This window comes from Nycticebus coucang, chromosome 7 (assembly GCF_027406575.1).
Source record: "Nycticebus coucang isolate mNycCou1 chromosome 7, mNycCou1.pri, whole genome shotgun sequence".
Lineage (NCBI taxonomy): Eukaryota > Metazoa > Chordata > Mammalia > Primates > Lorisidae > Nycticebus > Nycticebus coucang.
Window position 1 is genome coordinate 126295672 of NC_069786.1, and position 12852 is coordinate 126308523.

Below are 12852 nucleotides of genomic sequence, written 5' to 3' on the forward strand. Positions count from 1 at the left end.
GCAGAACCCAGGGATAGAATCTGGAGAATATGCATTCCTCATGTTAAACAAAAATATTTGGGAATGTCTCTTTTCAACCAACTCAACATAGGATCTAAGGCGTGGAGAAGGATTCAATACATGTTAGGGTAAGAAAGATCCTAAACTATGGGCCTTGGAGCTGTATTAACTCTCAGACCTCAATTTTCTTATCAGTAAAAGAACAATGAAATTAAATCTCTTCCCAATAATCCTTTCCAAAGGTCGTATTTATTATGCATGCTTCCTGAGGAGTATTTGAAAATATTTTTACTACCCAAAGAACTGCTTATGAAATAACAACTCAATTGGGCGGCACCTGTGGCTCAGTGAGTAGGGCGCCGGCCCCATATGCCGAGGGTGGCGGGTTCAAACCCAGCCCCGGCCAAACTGCAACCAAAAAATAGCCGGGCGTTGTGGCGGGCGCCTGTAGTCCCAGCTGCTCGGGAGGCTGAGGCAGGAGAATCGCCTAAGCCCAGGAGTTGGAGGTTGCTGTGAGCTGTGTGACGCCACGGCACTCTACCGAGGGCAATAAAAAAAGTGAAACTCTGTCTCTACAAAAAAAAAAAAAAAAAAGAAAAGAAATAACAACTCAATTGTTTTCTCATTTTTTTACTCAAAGACATATATAGCTACTAATCAGAGCTTCTAATCATCAAAAGATAAACAGTTAGTACCTCAAACTGATAAAATACTTGCCAAAGGCAAATAAGCTTATTTTCGTTAGTTTGCATGCATGATCTTATCATAGGAAAATGCATGGTTCCTGTTAAATTCTTAGAAAAACTGAAATTAACTTAAAGATTTTCATTACTATCTAGGCAGACCCTGAAGTTGGGAGGCACTGGAATAGCTGGTTGTCACATTTCTCCACTGGTGATATCTGCAGTTCTGTGATTCTTCTATTCTTGCCAAATTAGACAAGATAAACATACCCAGACTTGAAGAAAACATCGCAAGAGAGAGAGAATGTAAAAAAATATTCAACCCTTCCCTGCTGAAGGCCAGAATAGTAATCTCTGTTATCCATTGACAATCAACCATTTATTTTTTGTAGAAAGTTCAATATTAGAAACAATAATTTTCCTCAGTTTTAACAAGCATTTCTGTATCCAATTTCTTTTATAAACCAAAGGACCGCTCAGGGACAAACTTTAGCCTTTGGAGTTTGATCCTTTACTGATCCTTGGCATAATAATCAATCACCAAAAGTAATGTCAAGAGTATATTCATGCAAGATAAAGAGCTGGGTTTTATTCATCCTCATTTTAGCTCACAGCAACCTCAAACTCAGGCTCAAGCAATCCTCCTGCCTCAGCCTCCTGAGTAGCTGGGACTACAGGTGCCTGCCACAACATGTGGTAGTTTTTTCTATTTTTAGTAGAGATGGGGTCTCGCTTTGCTCAGGCTGGTCTCAAACTCCTGACCTCAGCAAGCCACCCACCTTGGCCTCCCACAGTGCTAATATTATAGGCATGAGCCACCACACCACACCGAGAATGTACTGGTTTCATCAAAAACCTCTCGTGTTGTTGGCCCACTTTATCTCATCCCCAGCCACCTCAATAATTTAAGACAAAATCCAAACTTGATTTCCCAATTGAAGCTCTACCATCTAGCCCCCATCTCTGTCTTCAATTGTATCTCCTTAATTTGGTCCATCTGAATAAATATTCATGAATACCTTTGATGTGCCAGCCCCTGTAATGGACAAGAGGGTTACAAAGGTCAATAAAATACTAGCCCTGCCCAAAAGATGCTGACATCCTCTTATATGAGGAGGAAGACTTTGACATAAATTTAACAGAAAACACACTAATCCCTGCCTTATTCTACAGTTGGGAGGATTAAATGAAATACCATATAAAAGGCTCAGCACGGCACTAGGCACAGAGTGAAATCTGGCTAAACTAGTGTAATCAGATGTGGCAGGTCTCTCCTGGGTGGCTTTAGGTTCCCACATCCACACAACTTCACACTCACCCACACAAATCCCCCACCAAGAGACCCACAGTCCCTTGCATCTTCTAACAAGACCAACCCACCAATTAATAGGTCATTGAGATTCTACTGAAAATTTCACAAAGAAATGTGAGAGAATTTAGAAACAAGTTTAGTAGCAAAATTTTCTATTAGATATTGCTATGCTTCTTTTGAACATTTCCTATCCAAGTTCTGCCACTTGTCTCTCTACTCTCCCCTCCCCTTATCCCTAGACAGAATCCACTTTATTGGGGTAAATGCTGGAGAAAAATCAGCCTAACAGTTTAGGGACCATGACCCCCTAGAAACCACCTGATCTTCAATATCTGATGCACGCCCCTTTGCTATTGGGTTTTTTTTTTTTGGCAGTTTTGGCCAAGGCTGGGCTTGGGCCCACCACCCCTGGTACATGGGGCTGGTGCTTTACTCCTTGAGCCACAGGCGCCGCCCGCCGCCCCTTTGCTGTTGTTCTAGAAGGGTGGGGAGGTTGGTGGAGGGTCTTCTCTCCCTTACAAAATTTTTCACCCAACTAAAAGCAAATCTGTTTTAGGCAAGTGGGAGTGATATCAACCTTTTAAGAAAATAAGATTTTCTCTAAACTTTGAGACTCAATAACAATAGGCCCCAAATTTTTCTGGATTTGAAAATCTCACTGATCTCTGTAATTAGATGTAAACCAAGCCTGGGGGCAGAGGAAGAGAAGGCCAACAGGGAATTTCTTTTCCTGGATTTTGACTCCTGAACTTTGCCTTGGACACAGCTTCCAGAATCAAGAGCCCAGTCTTTTCAGCTTGCCCGACACTATACTTTCTGTGCTGTCCTCAGCCCTCAGATACCCCTTGTACACCCCCACTTCCCATGGACTTCACTCCATTCCCCATGATTTGCTGGTACCTGAGTACAGTCTTGTGGCTTGAAGCATAAAAGGGAAAAGTCTTAGAGACATCCTGTAATTTTCTCCTTACTCTTCTCCCTTTCCATCTCCTGGAACCAGGAAATTACATCACTACTAAATGAAACTGTCAGGGATGCCTCCATCTGCCAAGTACACTCATCTCTATGGGTCCAACCATCAAGCTCCTGGATTCATTCACCACTTCCTCGGTAGAGAGAGGGTGAAACCATTATGAATACCACACTGAGTACTGTGGGTGGATTTCATGCTACCATTCTCAATATAACTGCATTTTTCCTTTGAGTATCACATTCGTTAAACCTTAAGCAACCATTCAATAAATAGTGAGGGATCCTTACATTTGACTATATTTCATGATTGGTATATTCATAATAGAAAAGGTTACTTTGCTGTGTCTTTGGATGAGTCTCCCTCGAGGTGGACCTCCTTCTATTTGGATTCTCTCCATTTGGAATCTGAACCCTGGGGGTACCGGTAAGGAGAGACACAAATAAGTTCCTGCTCTAGACTCACGGGAGGGACATATATTCTGCCACAGGAACACACATTCCATTCAGAAGCCTTGCTCCTGTCCTTGAGAGTCCTTGCAAACCCAATCATCCCAAGGAGAAAGTTTACCTTGTTCTAAAGCTCATAGATTCACATTTCAGAACCTAGAACCCTGAATCATCCCAAGGAGAAAGCTCACTTTGTTCTAAAGCTCATAGATTCACATTCCAGAACCTAGAACACTGTAGGAACTCTGCCATCTCATCTCCTAGGAAATTCTGCTAAAATCCAAACAGTACCGACCAGCTCCCTGGGGCATCTGGCAGCTCAAAGCTCCCCATCTGCTCCACACACCTGCTTTATTTGGCACCCAAGCAGAGCTGGTTCCTCTCTTTCTTATGCTATCAAGATGTTTCTTGCTTCTGATAATGAACTATTCACAATAATATTTACAGAAATATTCATCATGCCAAAAGATCTGGAAGTGCTTCAGAAGTAGTCTGCCACAAACTCGGTCAGATGCACGAGTGTGGAGCATCCAGTGTGATTCCTGAGAGCAGCCAACTTATCATTGAGAGAGAACAGCTGAAGGGACAATTTCTGTCCATAGGACAGTGTGATGGACGAGCTACCAGCTGGAAAAAGAGCACCTAGGAACAGTCTAGGGGGTGTGCACACTTTGATTAAAGTGTACACAAACTAAAAATGGAGTACTCAGAAGCAGCTCTCCCATGAGAAGAGTTCTTGGTGGCCATTCAACTGCCAATTCTCTTCTCTGCCTTCTTTTTAAAATTACATTCTGATTTTCTTCAGGGCACAGGCTCCACCTCACTGAATATAGTTAAATGGAACTATTCTCAAGGTGTCTCATGCCATGTATCCAAGGTGTGGGCAGGTGGTCCAATACAGGTCAGTGACCCCAATCCTATCCTAGAGCAAGAATCATATGAGAGTGATGATGACAGTGAAGTTGGTTGAAGCTGATAAATTCCAATAGAAAAGCCTGACAATACTGAAACAGTTTGTGCTACCAAGACTCTTTGGAGTTATCTTTTTATCTTTCTATTGTATAATTTAAACCGTATCCCCTTTGATTAATATTTCTTTCTCCTCCCAGGCTCTCAAGGCCACAATTCCATCCCCTGCTTCTATAAGTTTGACTAGTTTGGAGTCATCATGTTAGAGATATTGTATCATGTAGTATTTGTCCCTCTGTGTCTAGCTTGTTTTACTTAGTGTAATGCCCTTTCCATTAATCTATGTTGCCTGCAGGGTCAAGATTTCCTTCTCTCTTAAGGCTGAAAGAATTCCATAGTATGCATGTACCACATTTCCTATTCATCTGTTGATGAACATTTAGGTCATGTCCATGTCTTGTTACTGTGAGTCATGCTGCAGTAAACATGGGAGCATGGATATCTCTTCAAGATCCTGATTTGAATTCCTTTAGATGTATACCCACAAGTGGGATTGTCAGCTCATATGATGATTCTATTTTTAGTTCTTTAGGAAACCTCTATACTGTTTTGCATAATGGCTGTACCAATTTACATTCTCACCAACACTGTACACAGGCTTACTTTTTCCCATATCCTCTACCCACAATAAATAAGGAGATTGAATTGATAATCAACAATCTTCCAACAATGTAAAGCCCAGGACCAGATGGCTTTGCAGGTGAATGCTAATAAAGAACGAAAAAAGAATTAATACCAATCCTTCCTAAACTCTTCCACAAAATAGAAGAGAACACTTCTAAGATTTTTTTTTACGAGGCCAACATCACCCTGATACCAAATCCAGAAAAAGACACAATAAAAGAAAACTATTGGCCAGTATCCTCAATGATGATGGATGCAAAAATTCTCAACAACACAGTGCAATCATGAAGTTTGTATGCAATTTAAAATTTAAAAATGGCCACCCTACATATTAAAACCCAACAGCATATTAAAAGGATCAGACGCCATGACCAAGTGAGATTTATCCCTGGGATGCAAGGATGATTCAATACATGCAGATCACCAAATGTGATATACTATATAACAGAATAAAAAAATCACTTTATTATCTCAATAGATTTGACAAGATTCAAAGACCTGTTAGGTTAAAAATGCTCAACAAATTAGACATAGAATTTACCTTAACACAATAAAAGCCATATATGAAAGCCCATAGCTTACTTTATACTCAATGGTGAAAAATAATTAGTTTTTCCTCTAAGATCCGGAACAAATTAAGGATGCCCACTCTTGCCAATTCTCAACATAGTTCTAGAAGTCTTGGCCAGTTAGGATAATTGTTGATTATCAATTCAATCTCTTTATTATGCAAAAACAAACAAATACATGGCATTCTAATCAGAAAAGAAGTAAAATTATGTATTTTTGCAGAAGGCATAATCTTATATCTAGAAAATGCTAAAAATACCACAAAATTGTTAGAATTAATAAATGAATTCAGGGCGGCGCCTGTGGCTCAGTCGGTAAGGCGCCGGCCCCATATACCGAGGGTGACAGGTTCAAACCCGGCCCCGGCCAAACTGCAACCAAAAAATAGCTGGGCGTTGTGGCGGGCGCCTGTAGTCCCAGCTACTCGGGAGGCTGAGGCAAGAGAATCGCTTAAGCCCAGGAGTTGGAGGTTGCTGTGAGCTGTGTGAGGCCACGGCACTCTACCGAGGGCCATAAAGTGAGACCCTGTCTCTACAAAAAAAAAAATAATAACAAAAATAAATAAAAATAAATGAATTCAGCAAAGTTTCAGGACATAAAATCAGTGTACATAAATCAGTTGCATTTCTGTATGCTCACAATGAATCACCCCCAAAAATAAAGTCCTTAGGAATAAGCTTAACAAGATGGTGAAGTTTTTATACTAAAAAGTATAAAATATTAATGAAAGAAAATGAAGCAGAAACAAATATGTAAATGCAAAAACATCTGTATTCATTGATTGGAAGAATTTGTATTGTTTAAATGTGCATACTACCCAAAGTAATCTACAGATTCGATGCAATCCTATCAAAATCCCAATAGCATTTTTGCAGAAATAAAAAAAATTCTAAAATCCATAGAGAACAAAAAAAGATCCAAAATAGCCAAAGCAATTTTAAGCAAGAACAAAGCTGAAGGATCACATTTCCTGATTTCAAAGTAGATATCAGAACTGCAGTGATTAAAACAGTATGGTACTGGCATAAAAACAGACATATAGACTGATTGAATGAGGTTAAGAGCCCAGACATAAGACCATGCAGATATAGTCAACCAGTCCTTGACAAGGGTGACAAAATACACAAAAGAGAAGGGATAGTCTCTCCAAGAAATGATGTTGGGAAAACTGGATAACCATTCACATGCAAAAGAATAAAATTGGACCTCTATCTTAGACTACTTACAAAACTTAACTTAAAATGGATTAAAAACTTAAATGTAAGAAGTGCAACCATAAAACTCATAGAAGAAAGCATAGGAGAAAAGCTTCAGGATGTTGGCCTTGCTGCTGATTTCCAAAAGCACAGGTGAACCAAGCAAAAATAGACTAACAGGATTACATCAAGCTAAAATCTTCTGCATGACAATGGAAATTATCAACAAAATAAACAGGTGGTCTCCAGAATGGAAGGACATATTTGTACACCATGCATCTGGTAAGAGTTAATATCCAAAAAAATACTGACTGACATTTTAGACAGTCTCACTGTGTTGCCCTGGGTAGAGTGCCATGGTGTCAGCTCATGGCAACCTCCAGCTCTTGGGCTTAAGCAATTCTCTTGCCTCAGCCTCCTAAGCAACTGGGACTACAGGCACCTGCCACAACATCTAGCTATTTTGTTGTTGTTGTTGTTGTTGTTGTTGTATGTTGTCTCTGTTGTTTAGCAGGCCCAGGCAGGGTTTTAACCCACCTGCCTCAGTGTATGTGGCCAGCTGTCTAACCACAGAGCTATGGGTGCCAAGCCATCCAAAATATATTTTTAAAACTCCTGATCTTCTTTTCTTATATAAGGCCACCATTCAAATTGGATTAAGACTTACTCTAACAGCCCACTTTTACCTCTTTCAAGGCTTTTGTTTCAAACACAGTCACATGCTGAGGTACAGGAGTTTAAGGTCTCAAATTATGAACTTTAGGGGGATACAATTCAGTCCAGAGCAGGTTGTATAGAAGAATTTCTTTCTTTCTTTTTTTTTTTTATTAAATCATAGTTGTGTACATTAGTGTGATCATGGGGCACCATACACTAGTTTCATAGACCGTTTGACACATTTTCATCACACTGGTTAACATAGCCTTCCTGGCATTTTCTTAGTTGTTGTGCTAAGACATTTACATTCCACATTTACTAAGTTTCACATATACCCTTGTAAGATGCACTGCAGGTGTAATCCCACCAATCCCCCTCCCTCGGCTCCCCTCCCTTTCCCCCTTCTCCCTATTCTTAGGTTGTAACTGGGTTATAGCCTTCATGTGAAAGCCATAAATAAGTTTCATAGTAGGGCTGAGTAAATTGGGTACTTTTTCTTCCATTCTTGGGATACTTTACTAAGAAGAATATGTTCCAACTCCATCCATGTAAACATGAAAGAGGTAAAGTTTCCATCTTTCTTTAAGGCTGCATAATATTCCATGGTGTACATATACCACAATTTATTTTTTTATTTTATTTTATTTTTTTTTTGTAGAGACAGAGTCTCACTGTACCGCCCTCGGGTAGAGTGCCGTGGCGTCACACGGCTCACAGCAACCTCTAACTCTTGGGCTTACGCGATTCTCTTGCCTCAGCCTCCCGAGCAGCTGGGACTACAGGCGCCCGCCACAACACCCGGCTATTTTTTTTGTTGTTGCAATTTGGCCCGGGCTGGGTTTGAACCCGCCACCCTCAGCATATGGGGCCGGCGCCCTACTCACTGAGCCACAGGCGCCGCCCATATACCACAATTTATTAATCCATTCGTGGATCGATGGGCACTTGGGCTTTTTCCATGACTTAGCAATTATGAAAAGGGCTGCAATAAACATTCTGGTATAAATATCTTTGTTGTGATGTGATTTTTGGTCTTCTGGGTATATGCCTAGTAGAGGAATTATAGGATTGAATGGCAGGGTTTGAACCCACCACCTCTGATATATGGGGCCGGCGCCCTACTCCTTTGAGCCACAGGAACCACCCACATAAGTCCTTCTATTCCTCCCTGCACCCTGTCCCAAAGCCTCTGCAGTTCTAAAGGGCCTTCCATTTTGATACTTTGCTATCTATAATCATTTGCTGTGGCAATAACAAAGTACTACCAACTAGGTGGCTTAGAACAAAAGAAATTTGCTCTCTCCCTCTCTGGAGGCCAGAAGGCTGACATCAAAGAGGCATCAGCAGGTCGAGGGGCCCTCTGAATTCAGTAGGGCAGGATATTTTTCAGGCATCCCTCCTAGTTTCTGGGAGCCTCAGGCCATTCCATGGATTCCCACGACACCACCAATGCACATTCCTTGGCTTCTGGATGAACATTTTCTTCCTGGGTCTCTGAGAAGACAGTCCCCTCTTGTACATCTGAATCTGAATCTCCTCATTTTGTGAGGACATCAGACATACCAGATTAGGGGCCCACTTGAACATGACTTCATCTTAAATGGTGCATCTACACTGACTTTATTTCCAAATAATATATCACATTCTGAGGTACCAGGTATTACATCTCAACTATACACACTTTGGGAAGGACTCAGTTCAACCCATCACACCATAAAAGATGCTAAAGGAATTCAGTGTTGTGTAGAATAAAGCCAAGGATCCTGAACCTTAAACAGATTTTACACTCCACATGCAAAAAGAAAAAAGTTTTTGATTTATGATTCATGGGTCAATCAGGTCCAAAGCCCTTAAGCAAAATTAGTTTACTATGTTTATGTTGAAAGTTTAAATAATAGTAAAATGTATGGCTTTCTTAAGTTGTCTCTTTGCTGCAAACATTAGTGTATTCTTTGAGTATAACAAACAAGTAAATGATTTACATGACAAATTCTGTTTCTTATCATCTATCACTGGCCAACCAGTTGGCTTCTGCAAAGTCCAGAAATCTTTAGTCATTACAGAAATTGAATGAAATAAAAACTGATTTTTAAGTGATACTAGAGCTCTGTTTATATAAATGCCTGTCTATCTTAGGCTAAACACATTAAATCACATATTTAAAGAGTTTACAAGGTATTTAGGCTTTATGATCTTCATTTTGAGTGCTCTGAAGGCAGGAATAAAACATGTTTGAATTAGCTTCTATTAGGGTGGAATTTTTTGCTTAGCTTAAATAACAACCGTGTGATTTTTAAAGGCCATTAATGACTCTTTGTGGTGGCTCTGTATTGAGGAATTTATATAACATAGCTTTGTATTTAATTTTATTTGCTGTATCCTTCTAGAATCAGGCCTAATTTAGTGCCTACAGAAAGACCTAAGCTAAGAAAAACAAAAAACAAATCAAGTAAAAGGCTTGATTATTCTAATAAAAGAAGAAATACTTAGAAATATATATATATTCTCTGACTTAGACATATGGAGTAGGCAATTAAAGATAAGCCTCCAAACCACCCTGAGATATCACCTAATCCCAATAAGAACAGCCCTCATCACAAAGTCCCAAATCTGCAGATGATGGCATGGATGTGGAGCGAAGGGAACAATTTTACACTGTTGATGGGACTGCAAACTAACACAACCTCTTTGGAAAGAAGTATGGAGAATCCTCAATTTGATCCCACAATCCCATTACAAGGCATCTACCCAGAAGAAAAAATATCTTTTTATCATAAGGACATTTGCACTAGATTGTTTATCATAGCTCAATTTACAATCACTAAAATGTGGAAACAACCTAAATGCTCCCCAACCCATGAATGGACTAACAAATTGTGGTATATGTATACCATGGAATAGCTATAAAAAGATGGAGATTTTACATCTTTTGCTTTAACCTGGATGGAGGTCAAATGCATTCTTCTTAGTAAAGTATCATAAGAATGGAGAAGCAAGTATCCAATGTGCTCAATACTAATATAAAGCCAGTAGATGATCTAATACACACACATACTAGTAAAACTCAATTCAATACAAGAGGAGGAGGGAGCAATGAGGGACGGGAAAGGGGAGGAGGAAAGGGATTGGGGTGCTCCCACTTAATAGCCACTCTTGAAGGGTATATGGCACACCTCTTAGGCGCAGGACACAAATACAAGAGGGGCTCTACCTAACAAATGCAAATATTGTAGCCTAGTTATTTGTACCCTCACATTAACGTGAAATAAAAAAAAAAAGACAACATGCCAGGAGATGGAAACCAAGAGATGTAGTGGGAGAAATTTTCAAGCTCGTCTGGCCTGGGTGGGATTGTAATTTACTCAATCCATGTGAAAGTTAAAAGTTCAGGGACAAAGATGACAATGTTAATTACCATCAATAAAACAAAGAATCCAAATGATCTATTTAGTCAAAAAATGTATAAAGGGTATAATACTTTGAAAGTTATATTTTATATATTTAACATTTAGCTGATGTTGAAAAAAGACTTGTCTGTGTCTGTTGTATTAGTATCTACCGACACACAAGGAAACCGGAATTCTGACTGATACTTAAACTTTGAGCAACACCTTCAAGCACAAATTGCAGTGATAGAGAAAGAAGTCACCCGGACTAAATGTCATGCAGGGGATGGTTTTATGACAAACCTCCAAATTTTTATAAGCAAAAGCACAAAGAAAAATAATGACAAGCATGCTGACAAGTGTAATAATGATGGCTTTTGTGTCATTTGGACATTGCTACTTTTCTGTGAAGTCAGAAACAGCTTCCCAGAAGGTAGACCAAGGAGGCGCAGGCACGGAGTGGCAGTATCCAGGCCTTTCAGCATTCGTCAGCTTAAACCAAACTCAGATGGTTGATTCTCACTGCTGTTTGCCAGCCATTTATTTTTCTCATATCAATAAACTCCATGGATCTAGTTTCTTCATCTTCAGGACAGCACCACAGCACACCTGGTGCCTCCATTTGATTCTTCTGCTAAACGTGCTTTAACTAAAACTAATTTCAACAAATTGATGCTGTGAGAACTTCTGCTTAGTGACTGTTGCAGTACGGAGCAGTGAAACCAGAAGATCAAACAAGATCATTCTTGACCATATCGGTGAGGGCCAGGGGAAGTAATCCAACAAACCAATATGTGCGTGGAAAAGACAGGAGGTAAGTCACCAATCTCTAGAAATCACACTTGTAAGGATTTTTCTCACTTATACACTTGTTTGTGGCATCTTGCTTAGATGGGTTTTGCCAAAGTCTTTGTTGCGGGCAGTTGGAGCAGCAACGCCTTCAAGCACAAAATTTTGAAGAACTTAAAAGGTTTTTTTGGGGTTTTTTTTGGCAACATCTACTCCCGAGCATTATAAGACTAGCAGAGTTGTGAATGCAAATTGGGGAAGTGAGCCGGAGAACTGATTTTCTTCCCCTACCAAAAAGAGAAATGACCAGATTGCTCATATGTGCAGTCAGATTCTCTGCCTCACCTCCTAATGTTTCAGCAGTTCTGGCTCCTCCAGGACCCAGCCTGATCACAGTTCACTGACCACACTGCCTTGGGTCAGAAGGGCTCTGGGTAAAGCATACAGTGTGGTCCAAACTAATAGGGAAGGGAACTGAGCTGGGCCAGGTGCTTCCACAAGCTAAGTCTATAGACCCAGAACAATGGAAATACAAAGTCTTGGTTGACTGCCCTGTTGGATAAACAAAGGATTAGCAAGAAGTCAACAGGTGACAGCCATAAAAGTTCTTGGGTCTTTTCTCCTACCACTTAATGCTAGCACAGATTGCTGGAATGCTATATGCAATTCTCCTCCTGGTAGGTATATTGATTGGGCCATGAGGTGTGGCCATCCTGCCCTCCCTGGGTGGTCATCAATCAGTACATATTTATAGGGAAAAGACTCAATAACTGTGTACTGAATGAATAAAGCAGAATTATAATTCAACACTGAATAATGGGCTAAAGGCAAAACATCACTCATGCTGCTACAGGACACAGATTCCATAAAGCCACACTGAAAACTCTATCATCTCTTTCTATTCAGAAATTTTGGATCCAGAGTTGGAAGGCAAAATGTGAGGGAACTGGTGAAAGTGGGAAACCTTCCTCCCACTACCCCTTAGCTGTACCCTCTCCTTTCCATCTCACTTCACACTCAACATTGGTAGGTTCTGAGAATCAGAGGAAGGAAAGAAGATGGGAACTTCACAGAGAAGCAGAAAACAAAAAAGAAAAGTGGAAAGGAATGATGGGGGGAGGGCAATTCTACTAGCCAACATGCAGGGGAGCAAAATTTAAAGTGGTTAATATGTTTAAACAATGTGTTTAAAAGTTTAAAGTGTTCAAAAAATCAACATAAGCACACCTTCAGAATTAGGACAAAGC